Raw genomic sequence first — 18,115 nt, 5'->3', positions numbered from 1 at the left:
CAGCGGTGAAATGCCGGGTCCCACTCCTTATCCCTAGAGAAAAGTTTTGTGTAGAAAGAAACACCAGAAAAAGCTATGGGTATTTACACAGTGATTTTTTTTTTCTTGTTTAAACTGAAGAGCAAAATATTGAAAAAGGGAAGGGGTGTGTGTGTGGAGAGAGCCAAAATTAAATAACCCAGCTGGTTTGCTTTTCTTTTTACATATTTTCCATTGCAACCGTCTCTTAGTCATACAGTCTATCCCAACCAATTTACTCCATTTCAATTTGGCTGATTTTTCCTTCCTCCTTTCTGTATATATTTCAACATAGCTCTAAAAGGGGAATAGAGGGCCTCTGGCCCATATCTTCTGAGATTCCCTCTTCCCTCCCTCCCCACACCAGATGAAGTTAGTTTTACTTCTTGCTCTGGAGAGTTGAGGAATAGTTTCTAATGAGATTTGCTAAAATCAAAATTGAACCCCAAACGACCCCAAGCCTTAGACACTTTACTAGCTGTGTGACTCCAGGGAAGTCATTTACCCCTGTTTGCCTCAGTTTCCTCATCTGTAAAACGATCTGGAGAGGGAAATGGCAAATCACTCTAGTATCTTTGCCAAGAAAACCCCAAGTGTGATTGCAAAGAGTTGAACATGACTAAAATGATTAAACAACAATAAAATATTAATAATGATTATATTTATAAGAATTTTAATAATATTTATAATATGAATATTGATATTAATATCACATTTATATAGTGCTTTAAGGTTGGAAAACACTTCAATATGCTAACTTATTTATGTAAAAGTATACTCTTTGGAGTAGAGAGTGAGGTTGATGGCTTTGTGCAGCTCTGCCCCACTCAAATCCAATTCATGCACAAATCAAGACGTCACCCTTGTGATGTCATCAGTCTTCTTCTAGAATAAAGAAGAAACAACCATAACAACCCCCAATTTCCATTCCATTGACCTTACTTTTCAGAACTTATAAAGGAGAGGACAGCTTTTGAATAACAAACATACCCAACAGAACAGTAAATATGCATGACCCAATTTATTTGTTAAATTTTTTGCTTTTCTCCATCCCTACCCCACTTGCTCTGTCCCCTACTCAATACAACCCTTTCTTACAAAAAAGAATGAACATTTTACAAAATAAACTAACAACTGTCCACAAATCAATACATCAGCCACGTCTGATGATGTATGTCTTATCTGCATCTGTAGTCCTCCACAGTTCAGTTCAGATGTGAGCAATATGTTTTAATGTCAGTCCTCTAGATCCAAGATCAGCCACTGCTTTGATCAGTTTTATCTTTGGAAACTATCTTCCTTGACATCCATGTGATCATATTGGACCTCCAGCTCTGGTCTCCTTGCCCTACTCCAGTTCATCCAAGTCTTCCTAAGCTTTTCAGAACTCTTCATAATTATTTCTTAGGGGACAACAATATTCTGTGGCATTCACATGCTGTAATTTGTTCAACGATTTTTCAGTCGATAGGTTTCTCTTTTGTTTCTTTACTGGGATTTAACCTACCCTGGCTCCATCCTTTGCCTAAGCAGATTTGAATGATGGACTATTTCAAGGGAGGGAAGAAGGCAGATTTTCTCTGGATTATCCCAAGGGGCTTGTCTGTCCTCAACAAGGGAAGAGATCTCTGATCTGTTTTGTTGTTGTTGAGTTATTTCAGTCGTGTCTAACTCTTCATGACCCCTTTTGGGGTTTTCTTGACAAAGATACTGGAGTGGTTTGCCATTTCCTTCTCCAGCTCATTTGACAGATGAGGAAACTGAGGCAAACAGGTGAAGTGTCTAGTAAGTGTCTGAGTCTGGTTTTATTCAATACTGGCATGTTAAAAAGGTGTGTGTGTGTGTGTGTTTTTAAAAATGCTTTGACAATTTGGGTTTAAGATGCAGGGTCCAATAAAAGAATCTTCTTCTCTCCTAGGCTGGAGCATCTGCTCAGAAAATCAAGCGAATCTCTGAGGCAGAGTTCCAGGAGGCCACTGCTCTTAGTCCAGCTGGCCAGTGTGGGAATTTTTGTAGCAATTCACTGTTTCCACATGGATCTGAAGGCTCATTGGCTCTCTGAGGAGGCATCAGATAGGACACTGACTCTCAAGTCAGTGGATGAAATCCTGGATCTGATGCTTGCTAGCTATGTGACCTTTGGCAACTCACAGACTTCCTGGGGCTTGGTTTCAGCATCTGTAAAATGGAGTCAGAGGAGATGGCCTCTGAGGTCTCTTCTAGCTCTGGGTGAATGATCTATGATCCTATGAAAGAATTAAGAGAAAATATGGGTTCCCTGTTAGGTATATAAATAGGCAGAGCTATGGGTGAGGCTTTTTTTTTTTATCTGTGGGACAAGTACCACAGATTGCTCCACTGTGCGCAGCATGAAGCCCTGACTTAGCTGAAGGGTAAACCAGCTTAAGCATGGTAGGGGTGGCAAAGACCACTGGACACAGGTGTGTGGGTAGTTGCCAGGGAGGCCACAAAATGGGGAGTGTGGAAAGCAAGGCAGGTTGAAGGAGGAGCAAACCCCAACCCACCACCTGGTCTCTTTCCATTGTAACTAATTATTCTGGGTAGGCAGAGGCTGAGCTTTGTTGTTTCTGTACTGCTTAAGGATTATAAGTATTGTTGTTGTTCAGTCCTGTCTTTCACTTCATGACCCTATATGAGGTTTTCTTGGCAAAGATATTGGAGTGGTTTGCCATTTCCTTTTCCAGCTCATTTTACAGATAAAGAAACTGAGGCAAACTGGGTTAAGTGACTTGTCCAGCTAGTAAGTGTCTGAGGCTGCATTTGAACTCAGTTCTTTCTGATTCCAGGCCCAGTGATCGACCCACTGAGCCATCTAACTGCCTCTTAAGTATATGTAAGTAACTTGCTCTAAATTCAGCACCTGAGGCAAAGTCATGGTTGCCTCTCCAATGGACAGGCACAATCAACTCATCATTCAGTGGTCTTTTATTAAGTACCTGTTATATGTCAAGCACTATGACTACATAAAGAACAGAAAAATTAGTTCCATTGGGACCTTCTATTATTGAATGCTGGCTGGATTTGGAGTCAGGAAAACCTGGATTCAAATCCCAGCACTTAGTAGCTGTGTGAGCTGGGGGAAGCTTAATCTTTCTGGCCCTCAGTTGCTCCTCTCCAAAATACTGAGAGGGTTGGACTTGATGACCTCTAAGGTCTGTTCTCTGGTACTATGATCCCATTCCCCTGTTGTTATTCTTCTATCAGAGTGGATCCAAATCAAGATATTTTCATCTTTTTGTGCATTAAACCTCTGATGGAGGCTTGGCTGTCTGTGCTCTTGAGATGCACAGGGGCTGGCCCTGTGCCATATTAATCACAGAAGAGGTAGTTGGAGTTAATTCTAAAGGGGCCCATAGGATTCACAGGATCATAGATCTGGGACTGGAAGGGACCTCTGAGGCCGTGGCAGGCACAGATGAAAGCCTGGAAATGCCAGCCTCCTCTTTCCTCTGCGGTGCCTGGTTAGGCCAGCACCTTTCCCTTTCAAAAAAAAAAAGTTAGTTCCAAAATGGTGGGGGAGGGGGGAAACCTTGCTATTACTGTCTCCTGCCTTGCCATCCAGAAAACGGACCTGGAATGCCAACTCCCCTGCCCCCAAATAAAGTATAAAAGAAACCTGGGGTGTGGAGTGAGTATGGATGCCAAAGGAGCTGCTGGTTCATGAATCCCACAAAAAGAGCTTGCTGGCATCTCACTCGCCCTGAAACCCAATCATCAAATTTCCACAGGGAAAAACAGAGTCATTTTGTTTTGTGACAAATGTCTAGAAACACCATGAGCCAATCAACATTCTTCAGACAGCCTCGAAGGCAGCTGTAGCCAGTCCAGAGAGGGCAGTGTGTACCTGCTGGCATCCATCCTTAGCCCTAGTTATACAGAGACAAAAGTGGGTAGTTCCCTGGAGTCACAGTAAAAAATACTTAAAATCTGCTTAATATTTCATTGAGAGGGACACTGGTAGAGGAGACAGAGGCCCAGCTTTGGAGGCGGGAAGGCCCTGCCTATGACAAATACCAACTCTGCATGAGTCCCTTAAATTCTCAGTATCCCCCGGCAATTCTTAGACAGCAAGGGGCAAAATGGATGCAATCTGCATTAGTAGAGGGGATTTATTCATTTGGAGTCCCCTATCCCAGTGAGATCATAAGTCCAGTCCAAAAAAATAATTTTGGTTACTTTTTACCCATGCAAGAATATTTTTTAAAATTTCAATACATTATTTATATTTTTAATTTTTATTTCTAGAAGTCACAAATATTAGATTAAGAGCTAGAAGGGTCCTCAGAGGTCAAGTCAAGTCAATGGGTGGTGTATTGGTCACTCTGCCTCCTCTGCATCCATCAGATCCAAAGGCTTTTTTTTTTTTTTACAGAAGAGGAAATTGAGGCACAGAGAGCCTGGGATTTGCTTACAGTCATGCAGGGATAAAGTTACCACAGCTGAGATTGGAACCCAGGGCATCTGATTTCAAATCCAGTGTTCTTTGCCCTGTACCATAGAAAACTCATCTCAGTGCTATCCACATCCAAAGAAAGAACTATGGAGTTTGAATGCAGATTGAAGCATATGATTTGCTATTTTTTTTCTTCTGCTGTGTTTTGTTTCCTCTTTCTGATGGTTCCTCCTATTGGTTGTAATTCTTACCTACAACATCACTAATGTGAAAATATATTTAACAGAAATATATATATAGCCTAAAAAAAAAAAGAAAAGAAAACTCATCTCAGATATGCAGAAAATTCCAAATGTCTGATCTCCAATGTAAGGCAAAAGATTGTGCTTGCTAGACAGAGAAGAGTCATATATTGTGTTCTTTTTAAATGCCCTAGTGTCTGAGACAGCTGCTTGTCTGGGTCACAGGATTACAAGGGATTAGAGCTAAGACAGCTAACTTTTCTTACAGGTCTGGCCATCTCTACTCTGGGAATTCCTGGTGGCCCTGTGCCATATCAGTCCGGGAAAAGTCCATCTTCGGTCATTCTGAAGGGGGCACAGATGTGCAAAGTATCACATATTTGGAGCCATGTGGAACCTCAGAGCCCATCTAATGCAATCCCCTCATCTTACAAATAAGGGAACGGAGATTCAGGATGGTTGCCTAAGGTCATATACACCTTGGTGGTTTGCATCAGAGGCAGCATTTGAACCCAGGGCCTCTGACACCAGAGACATTGCTCTATCCACCAGATGTTGGGAACATGAATCTTACTGACTTCAGTGTAAGTCAATTGAACAAATATTTATTAAATACCTTCTATGTGCTGAAACACTGTGTGACTGAGAGGCACTGAAGAGATGAGAGTGAAGGGAACAGAGAGGAGGTTGAGAGAAGAAAATGTTCCAATGGAGAGAAAGAAAATATAGACAGGGACTATGGTGGACATGGAGAGACAGGAAACGTGGTATTAGCCATCAGAATGTTTAGGTTGGAGTTTTGTCTGTATCATTTGTAGGCTATGTGATCTTGGGTGAGAGGTAGCCTCCCTGAGACTCAGTTCTGTCATCTGTAAAATGGAGATGATAATGCCTTCCCCTGATGCTTTACAAGATTGATGTGAGGGCCAAATGAAATAATGAATGTGGAAGTGTTTTGCAAACTAGAAGGTAATATGGGGTGTTATAGTTTGGGAAAAATTGGGGGGAAGGATGAATTTTCATCACCTGAATGTTGTTCAAGCTTCCTATAGTTTATGAGTTTCTAGGTGAGGTTGAACTGCCCAGGGGGACAGAATTCTGAGTTGAGATAATAAGTGGTTGGTTAATATGTGTGACCAGGGGCATTGTGGTTCAGTGTTAGGGGTTTTCCCCCTGGTTCTTGAAGCTCTCACTTACTTCAACTTCCTGATTCTTTCTGGCTAGCCACCAGGTTCACCTTGTTGATTATAATAAGATATAGAAGAAAGTTGACTCTGCAACCTTCCCCCATTAGAATCTGAGCTCCTGGAAGGCAGGGACAATTTGCTCCACCCTTCCAGTACAATTCCTGACATAGTAAGTGCTTAACAAATACAAAAATTTGTTAACTAACGAGTGACTTACTAACTGTCTCACACTCATGTCTTCTAGTTCCATCTTCTGAGATCAGGCAGAAAAAAAAGTCAAATCTCTTTTCCATGTCAGAGTCCTTCAAACACTCGAAGACAGCTACCATGACCACCCCCCTCAAAAAAAAAACCCAATAAACAAAAACAAAAAAACCCCACCTGAATGATCTCTTCTTCAGATCCAATATTCCCAGTTCTTTAGAATGATCCTTATGTGTCATAATCTCCACTCTCCTTAGAACTTTTCCTCTGTCTGGATCCTCTTCATTTGGCAATGCCCTTCCAAAAATATTTTCCCAGAAGCGAATACAAGTCTCTAGATGGGATGTGACCAGGGAGGAGTACTTTGGGACCTGCATCTCCTATGTTCTGAGTACCATACCTCTCCTTAATGCATCCTAAGATGATGGTAGCTTTGGAGGATGCCATCTCGAGCTTGCAGCCCAGCAAAGCTCTTAGTTTTACAAAATATACACTGTTGCATAACACTACTCCTGCTCCCATCCTGTACTTATACAATTAATTCCTTGAAGCATTGGATGTTATACTTATCTCTACCAAATATCCTCTTATTAGGTTGAGCTCACCATTCTAACCTGTCAATATCTTTTTTTTGTGACCTGATACTGTTATCTCATATTTTCGTTACTCTCTCCAGCTTCACGTCATCTTTGATCCATATACCGTCAATGTCTTCATCCAAGTTAAAAGTAACTAAAAGAACAGGGCCAAGAGTAGACCTCTGGGGCACTCCACCAGAGACCTTTCTCCAAACTAATGCCAACCCAATAAGGACTGACTTTTAGAGCTGGTTGTTAACCCATTGTGAACTCTTCTACCTGAGTTATTATCTACCCAATATTTTTTCCGTCTTGTCCACAATCAAAGTATGAAAGACTTTGTAAAATACCTAGGTGAAACGCAGGTATATTACATCTATGCCATTTTCTCTGACCTGCTAGACAAATAACCCTGTCACAAAATGAAATTGTATTCTTCTACTAGGACCTGTGGTTGATGAACTCATGTGGGCCTTTAATGACCACTGTGTTTTTTTCTAAATAGTTACAATCTTTTTCTGAACAATTTTAGAATTGAATTGAAATAAACTTCCTATCTAGTTTGCAACTGCCTTCTCTTTTTATTAGAACAATATCTTTTTTATCTCTCGTCAGGTTGCCTCTTTGCTGTTCTATACAATATTTCTTTTTCTTTTAAAAAGAAATTCCCTTTTTATTATACATTATAAAGAATTGAAGAAGGCACAGCGCTCAATCTAACCACTGAATACCTACATTAAAATTTATCTTCTTTGACTTTTACAAAGGTTATTGCAACCAAGTTTCCTTTATTGAAGGCGGGAAACCAAAAACTAAAAAAAATATTTAAACTATCATATTTGAAAGGATACTTTGAATGCAACAGTAGATGTTACATTTTACTATTATGTATTCTATTGAGTTGAGAAGGAGACTACAAAATTTAGACTCAATCATTGATTACCAATTGCAGGCTTCGAAGGGTCACAAAATCATTGCAAAGGGTATATGAACTTATAAACATACACTGTTTCCCAAGACTATGAACCACTTGTAATTCCTGTGACTGGAGTTGGAGGCTGAGAGATCATTTAAATTTGGGAGTTGAGTGGCCATTGTGCATTCAGACCATCTTGCTAATTCTTTCAAAATGTATTCCCCATTCAATTTGTTTTCTCCATGCTCTCTGCACCATCCTTAGCTTGGTGGTTGGCACACAGCAGGTGCTTAGTAAATATTGATTGATCCTAGATTAGATACTTATCCCCTCACACTAGTATGATTGGCAGAGCCTCCAAATTAAGCTACCTGAATCTCATGGCTAATTAATATTACACCAAAACTTCCCCAAACTCCCAATTTTTAATTTTTCAATTAAAAAAAGAACTTTTGCTCCCTGTTGCATAGAGGAAAAAGAACAAACTCCAAGTCTGAGACCTTACCCAAGCTGGTTTCAAATATTTTTTTCAAGTCTTAACTTCTTATATTCATAATTCAAAGACATTTGGGACTAGAAAGGTCTTCATAAAGTATCAAATCCCACTACTTTATCTTATAGATGAGCACAGAGAGGCTCAAAGAAAGGAACTGTTCCTTAGTCAATGAGCATTTATTAAGTGCCCACTATGTGCTAAGTGCTGGGGATACAAGACAGGCAAAAGCAGCACCTACTGTGGGCCAAGGTATTGTGCTAAATGCTGAGGATTCAAAGAAAGGCAAAAGTAGTGCTTACTGTGTGCCAGGCACTGTCCTAATTGCTAGGGACACAAGGATAGACAAAACAGACCCTGTTCTCAGGGAGCTCACCATCTATAACCTACCTTAGGCCACACAGCTAGATATCGGTAGAAATGGTACTAGAAGTCTACTAGATTTGTAGTTAAATGTCCACACCATTCTGCCTCATGAATCTTCTGCATGAATTCTTGACTTTGCTTTAGCCAAACTGGCCAATTAATTGTGTCCTGAAGGTTTTCATTGCCTTTCCTGGTGCTGTTCCCTCAACCTTGAAACCTACCAAAATTGTACCCATTCTTTAGAGCCGAGTTTGAATCTTGCCTCCTCTCTAAAGGCTCCAATGATGACACTATGCTTTCTAATGAATTTTGGCAGAAATTTTCATTGGTTGTTAGCTAAGTTTTAGACCTCCCACTGAAAGAGATCATCTGGTCCAACCCTCTTTTTTTTTTTTACAGAAGAGGAAACTGAGGCCTACAGAGAAGTGATTTGCCTCAGGACACATAGTAATGGCAGAATCTAGATTCAAACCCAGGACCTCTGACTCCAGATCTAGCACTTTTCACTATACCACCCTATATCAATTGGCATTTGCATCATCTGGGCCTAATAATCCTTAATTATCATTCCATCTACATGCCTCTTGTCTCCGCAGATATACATCGTAAGCTCCTTGAGAACAGAGACTGTCTTACTTTCAAATCTGCATTCTCCTCAGTGCTAGAAATATGTGATGGGATAGATAAAGAAATAATTTTATTTTGATGATAATGTAAATATTCACTTTAAAAAAGTGTACAATCATAGAATTATAGTATTGAGATTTGTAAGCATCCCTTGAGTACCTCTAGTAAGATAGCTAGGTGGTTCAGCAGTTAGAGTGTTGGACTTAGAGTCAGGAATTCTTAAGTTCAAATTCAGCATTAGACATTTACTAGCCTATCCTTTGCCTGCCTCAGTTTCCTTATCTGTAAAATGTGGGTAATATTAGCACTTCCCTCCCAGGGTTGCTTATAAGGAAAAAGTGAGATAATATTTGAAAAGTGCTTGCACATCTTATTTGTAAAATATTTGCAAATCTTAAAGCTCTATAGAAATGTTAGCTATTATTAGTCCTTGCCATGATTAAAAAGCATTCATTCAGCCTCTGTTTTAAACCCTCTAATGAGGGAGCATCTCGCACCTCCCAAGACAACCCATTTCACATTTGGATTACTCTAATTGTTAGGAATTTAAAAAAAAATACATCAAACCTAAATATATTTCCTTGCCACCTCTTCCCATAGCATTCTGTCTAATAGTTGAAATCAGCTATAATGTACTCCTCCCCACACTGAGTTTTCTTTTCTCTGGACTGCCATTCCCAAAGGAATTTTCCGAACCATTAGATCACGGTAAGAGTCTACTTGATTCAAAATTCATATGAATACATATCCAGTTCCTTCAATCCATCATCTTATGCCATCTTCTACCCTTCTGGTCAGCTCTATTACTGTGGAGTAAAATTCATTTTGCTAGAGAAGGAAATGGCAAACCATTCCAGTATCTTTGCCAAGAAAACCCCAAATGGGGTCACAAAGAGTCAGGAATGACTGAAAAATGACTGAACAAAAAATTCACCTTAGTATCAATGTTAGCTCTTCACTATCCTTGCCTCTTAAAAAAAATCATTTCTAGACCCTATTGCTCCTCTCTGAATAACATTAGGCCACACCTGTGCCTTCCTTGTTAGCTAGGAGATAGTCATTTCTGCTTGAATTATTACAAGATTCTTCTACTTGGCCTCCTCTTCTTCAGCACCACTCTTCACATCCCCTCCCACTGTCATTAAAAAGGGATGTCTCAAGCACAATCATTCTATCTCACCACATCTTAAAAGGTCCCATCATCTTCTAATGAGCGGCCTTCCTTATCTCACCTCCCTTATCCCCATGTCTTTCTCACCCTCAGGCAAACTTACTTCTCTTCTCATGGTTTTCCCATGTCCAACTCTATGCCTCACTCCATCCCAGTAGTACCTTCTCCTTTTGTCTGTTCAGCATTCCCAACTCTCCCAAAGAATTTCCGAGGTTCCACTTTACCCCCAAGCCTGTTCCAATCTCCTCTTCCTCCATATGAAATCTTGGCATGGAAGATGTCATCTGGTCCAATTTCCTTTTCTTTGCATCTCTCCGCAGTGCCTGGAGTACAGTAAGCCCTTCATAAATGCTTTTCAAATTATTGATGAAGAAACAGAGAACTCTGGAGATGAAATGACTTACTCATAGATACATACATAGTGAGGAACTAAGCTGGAATATAAACTCAGTTCCCTTAAACAAAAATCCAGTGCCCCTTGGATTAGGCCACATTGCCTCTCTTCAGGTAATTAGTACCATTCCTGAGAGAATTGTCCAATTATAAAAGTCTAGTCGATTAAAAATAAAGAACCAGGAAAATAATAAACCCAATGACTTCAGCCATGTGAATGGAAAGAAGAGTCAAAAAACTTAACATAGCTGTGAACACCATGTAATTGTAATGACCAAATGTGAATTGCAAAGAGGAGATGAGAAAACGAAATCACCTTCCTCTTTTTCAGAGGTCAGGGACTCCAGATGTGAAAAATTGCAAATGCTGTCTGACTTGGTAGATGAGTTGGTTAGTTTAGCTAAAATGCTTTCACCACTTTCTTTTTGCATATTTAGCTGTGGGGGAATGCCTCTCAAGGGGAAGATCTCTCTCTCTCTCTCTCTCTCTCTCTCTCTCTCTCTCTCTCTCTCTCTTCTCTCTGTCAATCTCTCTCTTAGACAGAGAACTCCTTGAGAATAGGGTTTGTTTTTTGCCTGTCTTTGTATCCCCAGTACTTAAGCATAGTGCCTAGCACTTTATGGGCACTTAAAAAAATACTCATTGACTGATTGACTTGAATTGCTCTCTTTGAGATGCTAGAGATGGGTAGCCAGCTAGATGGATAGATGAATAGATGGATGAATAAGTAAAGTGATGCACAGATAGGTAGATAAATAGATGGGTGGATGGATGGAATAGATAACTAGATAGATGGATGGATGGATAAGTAGATAGAGGGATAGATCAGAAATATAAACAGAGATAAAGCCATAGATAGATATCTTCCCCCTAGAATCATTCCCCTATAGCTAAGAATTCAATAAATGTGGATATAAATAATGATATGGATATAGATAGATATGCATATGTGCATATAGGTTTATGCATACATGCATATGTATGCTTACATGTATGTGTATCTATATACATATATGTATATATGAATATATTGTATATATGTTACGTATATGAATATATATATATACATATATATATATATAATTAAGGTGATGTATAAATAAAATAGATTTAAAACATTTTAAAAGAAATCGTGAAATTTTTAAAAGTGCCCCATTGTTCAAGATAAAGAAGGTTCCCTTGCCACAGCCCTTGACCACCTGGAGTTTACAATAAAAGGTATGACTTCATGTTCCTGGGATTCCCATTGTCATGAGCTGGGCACCTCAAGGCACAATCATTATGATCACAGACCTCAAGTGACATTTGTTGCCCTGGGTGTTATGTATGTGGGGTCTAATGAACACACCTTCAGGAAGGGTTATATATTCAGAAGAATTTCTTAAGCACTTACATTGTGCCAGATGCTGTCGGAGATGTTGGCAATACAAAGACAAAATCAACAGTCCTTACCCTCTAGAAGCTACCTTCTTCTGCGGGGTGGTAACATGTACAGAGGTAAGTAAATGAAAAGATTTTGTTCTTTGGACTGGACCTGTGATTTCAGCAATATAGGCGATTCTTGGTGAGAAACTTCTTCTGCCAATGCAGGTTGCTGTTTCTATGCTTTCTTTATAGTCTTAAAGAGTTGCTTTGATTACTAAGAGGATAAGTGACTTGTCCAGGGTCACACAGCCAATATGCACAAAAGTAGAATTTAAACCCAAGTCTTCTTGACTCTAATGACAACTCTCTAATAAATACATATAATAAACAATATATAATATGTGTAATACATAAAACATATACAATACACATTACACTAATAACTGGTAATAAATGACAACTCTAATAATAAAATAGTAATAGTCAGCATTTATTAAGCACCTACTGTGTGCCAGGCACTGTGCTAAGCACTTTACCGTTATTTTCTCGTTTGATCCTCACAACAATCCTGTGAGGTAGATGCTCTTATTATCTCCATTTTACAAATGAGGAAACTGAGGTTTAGTGATCTGCCCAAAGTCACACAGGTAGTAAGTGTCTGAGGCAGACCGTAAACCCAGGTCTTCTTGACACTAATGATAACTCTCTATGCATGCCACCATTTTTGTTCTTTAAATACCAAGTATAAGACAAAGATAAAAATGAAACACCCCTTTCCCTCAAGGAATTTCCAATCTACCAGGGAAAACAAGTACATACAAACAAGGATAGACAAAATAAGTACATGTAAAATAAACGCAAGGTTAGATTATAAAATAATATTACAATAAAATATAAAATAAATGGAGGAAGGTTAGTTCTCATGATGGGTGATATCAGAAAAGGCCTCATGAAAGAGGTGACCCCTGAGCTGAGTCTTATAGCAAGCTAGAGTTGTCAGAAGTCCAGGGTGAAGGAAGGAAGCAGTCCAGGCCTGGGGGCAGCCTGTGCAAAGGTGTGGAGGTGAGATGGAGAATGTCCCCAACCTTTGCAATGTCATCCAGCAGGCACTGTAATATCTTAATTCAATGTACATCTTCTGAGTGTTGACTATGTAACAAGGCATTGTATTAGGCTCTCTGGAGTATTATATAGCTTGACTCGGAGTATACTGGCCTGAATTAATAAGTTGAAGGCAGCACAGAAATAGTGGCAAAGGTTCTAAAAGTGTCATTCTAATTGTTGCTCAGTTGTTTCAGTTGTGTCTGACTCTCCGTGACCCCATTTGGGGTTTTCTTGGCAAAGATCCTGGAGTGGTTTGCCATTTCCTTCTCCAGCTCATTTGACAGATGAGGAGACTGAGTCAAACAGGGTGAAGTGACTTGTCCAGGGTCATATAGTTAGTAAGTGTCTGAGGCCAGATTTGAACTCAAGAAGATGAATCTTCTAGATTCCAGGCCCGGTACTCTATCCACTGTGCCACCTTGCTGCCCATCACCGTAGTACATGAGTTCAAATCCTAGCTTGCCACTTCCCACCTTGTATGACCTTGGGAAGATCATTCACCTCTCAACATCTCACTTTTCTCATCCTTAAAACAGGATGATGGGAGGGAGTGGTGAGAATGTGCTAGATGCTCTCTGAGGCCCTTTCTAGCAGTAGGTCTATTATCCTATAAGTCCTTGTTGACTTGTTGTAAAGTCAGGGATAGAGAATGTTTTACTCTGAGGTATGACCTTTGTCTGGTCACATCCCACCTCGGTACCCACTCCATCCGATCAGTCCAGCAGGTTCATTGATAGTAGCATAGCCATAGATCTGGAAGGAACCTCACAGTCTGCCTCGTTCCATGCCCTCTTTTTGTAGAGAAAGAAACTGAGGCACAAGGAAGCTGATTTCCAAAGGCTCATAGATTAAAAATAGATTTTAAACTCAATTCCTTTAACTGCCCAGTGTAGTGGAAACCACCGTACCTCCTCAATTGCCTTCTGACGGTACTTTGTTGGTGGCATACAGATGTGACCATTAGGAAGAGGCATAAAAGTGAGGATACTCTGTACCTAGTAACTGTCAAAGCAGAAGTGTGAGGTTTCTTGGCTCCTTTTCAAGGAAAAAAAAAAGAGTTAAATAGAACCTGACTTCAAGCCAATTTTCCCCATTGGGATAATGAATAAGTGGCTCATGGGAACTAACACGAATGTCTATAATTTAAGGGGTACCACCTGTGCCTCAACCTTGTCAGCTCCCTTGAGTTAAGTGGGATGGGAGGGAAATAGGGTAGAGGCTTCGATCTGTGTTTGATTGGCAGACGTCCAAAGGAAGAGATGAAGCTCTTGTCTCTTGGTACTTTAACATAGTGCTCTGGGCCTCCGATATTCTCTTTCAGAAGAAGGGGGAAAAAATGGAGGTCTGGAAACTTCCAGTCACTGAATTTTTCATGGCATATTTCCTAGGAATTGGTATCATCCTGGCCAGTTTCCAACTTGAGTTAATTATGCCTTCTTTAAAATCCCCCTCTCTAGTTTTAACTTGACCCAAAAGGACAACCTCCATCCATTCTTGTCCTTGGCTCATGCGGCCTTCATGACCTCTTCCCCATGTCTGTTGTGGTGCACGTTTGAGGGGGGAAGGAATAGAGAAGATTGCATTTAAATTCATGCCTGGCTGGTTTATTTTGGCAGCATCCAGCCCCATGTGGCATAAATGCAGGGGCAGCTGAGTGGACTGGGCACCTTGAAATAAACTCACTCCTCATCCAAATTGTTAGGAGAAGAGGAGGGAAACATTTTGTTATCTCTCCCCTCCCTGCTCCTTTCCGTAGCTATGTGCTCTTTGCAAAGAGAACAAGGTCTGGAGTCAGAGGACCTCACCTCTGCCACTTAATTAATACCTGTGTGATCTTGGACAAGTCACTGTAATGATTACTTCCTGTGTGATGGTAGGCAAGGCACTCATTCTCTCCATAAAATGAAGGGTTTGAATTACACGAGCCCTTCATACTTTTCATCTGTGATCTCATGACCTCCCTTGGCCTTGATTTCTTTATTAAGGGGGCTGGACTAGATGCCCCCTAGGGTCTTTTGCAACTTTATATCTATGATCCTATGGTCCTCTGACCTTCCCAGGCCTCAGTTTCCTCAAATGTAAAATGAGAGGGTTGCACTAACTGGCCTGTCAGGTCCCTTCCAGTTCTAAATATATATTCCTATGCAGTTATTCATAGCACAAGCAACTTGGTTAGCCTCAGGCTCTGTTCTATTGGTGAAAGGCCAAACCAGAGGTTAGGTAGCTGGTCCAAAGATAGAAGACACAAACAAAGTAGGGTCTGGAACGTGGATAACTACTGTTTCTGCAAGGAGCCAAGCAGAAAGAACCAATCTTCCCGTTCCTTGCTGACTGTGGAGAGCCAGAGCTGTAAGGAGCAGTAGAGGTTCCAAGAATGGGCATCATGAACGATGTGGGGGCAAGTAGCTTGAAAGGGGCCCACTGACCCAGCAACTTAGCATATCATGATGCGGAAATAATTAAAGAAATAAGACACAGTCAGTGGAGCAGGGGGAAAATTAGTTACCATGGTGATTTATGGGACAGAAAGTTGGAAGGAACCTCAAGAGGCTATGGATCCCATGTTCTTTCTGATGGAATAAATCTCCTCAGATCTCATTCCCATGTAGACATGGATGGGAAAGAAATACTGAAATCGCTCCTCCTCGTGGTAGTCAGTTAACAAGGACATATTAAGCACTCACTACATGTTGGGCACTGTGCTAAGCCCTATGAGATGCAAAGGAGCAAAGTCCCTGCTCTCAATGAGCTTACATTCTAATGAGGTAGACTACATGTGAATAACTACATAAATACAAAATACATACAGTAGAAAGACCACTATTTCTGGAGTCAGAAGATTTGAGTTCAAATCTTGCCTCTGACCATGACTACCTTGATGACTCGGGGCAAATCACTTCACCTTTGCGGAGCTCAGTTGCCTTACCTGTAAAATGGGATACTTGAACAGCATGGCCTCTGAGGTCTTTTCTACCTCTCAAGCTATGATCTTCTGAGGTGTTACTGCTGACAGAATGAAGTAAGGAGAGTGACTGATCTTCAAAAGGATGGCAGGGGAGGTAACCCCGAAGGAGGAGACAGGGTGAGTTGGTGACTTCTTTATGGGATAGAAAAGGAGGAAGTAACAAGATGAAGTCCAGTGTCACCATAGTTTCGGGGAGCCTAAACCACTTCTAACCTTGTCCTCTGCCCCATAAGTATCAGAGGAAACCTCATGTTCCTTTTACTTTTTTCTACTCTACTATAGAGATGCGTGTTAAATATTTGCATCCTGCAAATCGTGCCCCCTTTATTTCCTTCTCTACTGAAGGGAGACATGTTAAATGTTTGCACCCTCTAAATTGCAGTACCTTGGAGAAAAGGTCCAGTTGCCTTGCCCTAGTTATAGCTAGGCAGATGACTATCTCTGTATGTGTCCTCATGCTATGCTACTCTTATCTATAATGGAAACTAGCCACTTCAGTAAATACTTCAGTAAAAAACGAAAAGGGATACTTCATTTGCCTCCATTTTACTGATCATTTGCAGCTTGGGGGTGCCAAGGGAATGGAAAAAGGGCCAGAATCTCTCGGTTGGCAGGAATGTTGGTCTAGGATTGCGGGAAGGTCTGGATACAGTATTGGGTTCTTTCATCATAAACTCAGCACTTTTCTGTTTACACAATGCTGAAGTTTCCAGAGCAGAAAACTGAATGGGGGGCAGAGCCCTTAAGGGAGAGAGATCCAGGATTTGTTCTATTTATGGCTGGATTATAAGCAAAAACAGACAGCTGGCATGTTTCCAATGAAGCCAAGACCTCATAAAGACAGGCCAACTTACTGATGGACTGTTCTCAGGCTCTTAGGACTTATCACTAGGGAATATTCAGATAAAGAGGATTTCGTATGTGTTTTTGGTAGTATTTAATTTCTCTCATCATAAATTGCATTGTGATAACTTGGGGATCAACATTCACGCATAGAAACATGTATGTTATTATGATTTTTCTGTCATAAATATCCGAGGTCATCCAGTCCAATACTCCTTTGCCCAGATGAAGGAACTGAGACCCCGGGAGGTTTGGTGACCTACCTGAAGTCATCATGGTAACGTTAGAGTTGGGATTCAAAGCCAAGTCCTCAGAGTCCAAATACTTCAGTTATTCCACTACACTATGATGTCTGTGCCCCCTTTTTGAAAGTATCAGTTTGGTTCCTGATTCTGATGCCAGTTTTCTATTTACTCTACTCCACTGCCTCATTACTCTCATTAGTTGTTATTGTGTATTCACTTCCAGTTTTTCGTGACCCTATGGGGTTTCCTTGGCAAGGATACTGGAGTGGTTTGCCATTTCCTTCTCTAGTAGATTAAGGCAAACAGAGGTTAAGTGACATGCCCAGGGTCACACAGCTAGTAAATGTCTGAAACTGGATTTGAACTCAAGTCTTCTTGACTCCAAGCCCAGTTTTCTATCTACTAAGCCACCTAGCTGCCTCTGTTATCATTAATAGTAAAAGTCTAATTCCTCCCCTCTCCCCCATTTTACAGATGAGGAAACTAAGGTCCACTAAGTATAGCGCAAGGTAGGCAGTGATTATCAGGACAAAAAAGAGATCGGCGAAGTGCTTCAGGAATAAATGAGGAAGGGTATAACACATTCACCTGGGGTCAGGAGGAGCTGGTGCAGAAGGGGGTCCATGGACACTACAGCTGAGCTGAGCCTAGAAGGAAGGGAAGGATTCTGAAGGACAGAGAGGAGAGACATGATGTACTGAGTTTAGGTAAAAGCTAACAGTTCCTTTCAGCTTCCCCTGGCTGTCTCTTCCTCATTACTGTGACTTCTCACGGCTATGGACCAGTAGATTCTTCTGGGAACTCAGAGAACAGAGGGATTAAGGCATCTTTACACTATTCACAGATGGTCTTATCTTCAGCTACCGTTCAATTCCAGTCCAGTGCCAATGACTGACAAGGCAGGATCAAAATGTTCTCCACTGCCACTCAAGGGTGAGGTGGATAGTCGGCCTCGCTCCAGCTTCCTGCGGGCCCACGTGTCCA

The 18,115-nt window shown here is 40.9% G+C and overlaps 1 long non-coding RNA gene across 4 annotated transcripts in view; it reads right to left on the bottom strand.

Annotated features, from left to right (window-relative positions):
* Positions 1–659: 659 nt before the first annotated feature.
* Positions 660–18,115, bottom strand: part of LOC110221777 (uncharacterized) — a 214,606-nt gene continuing 197,150 nt past the window's right edge. For 3 of the 4 annotated variants that reach the window (XR_013482873.1, XR_013482878.1, XR_013482875.1), the window contains 2 exons: positions 10,320–10,539; positions 660–2,264 (listed from right to left, as the gene is read on the bottom strand). This is a non-coding gene — a long non-coding RNA (uncharacterized LOC110221777). The remainder of the gene's footprint in view (positions 2,265–10,319; positions 10,540–18,115) is intronic. The other variant, XR_013482874.1, reaches the window with a different exon arrangement.

Source organism: Phascolarctos cinereus, unplaced genomic scaffold (assembly GCF_003287225.1).
Source record: "Phascolarctos cinereus isolate Bilbo 61053 unplaced genomic scaffold, phaCin_HiC Scaffold_1;HRSCAF=81, whole genome shotgun sequence".
NCBI classification, from domain to species: Eukaryota; Metazoa; Chordata; class Mammalia; order Diprotodontia; family Phascolarctidae; genus Phascolarctos; species Phascolarctos cinereus.
This window is presented reverse-complemented; position numbering and strand designations above follow the sequence as displayed.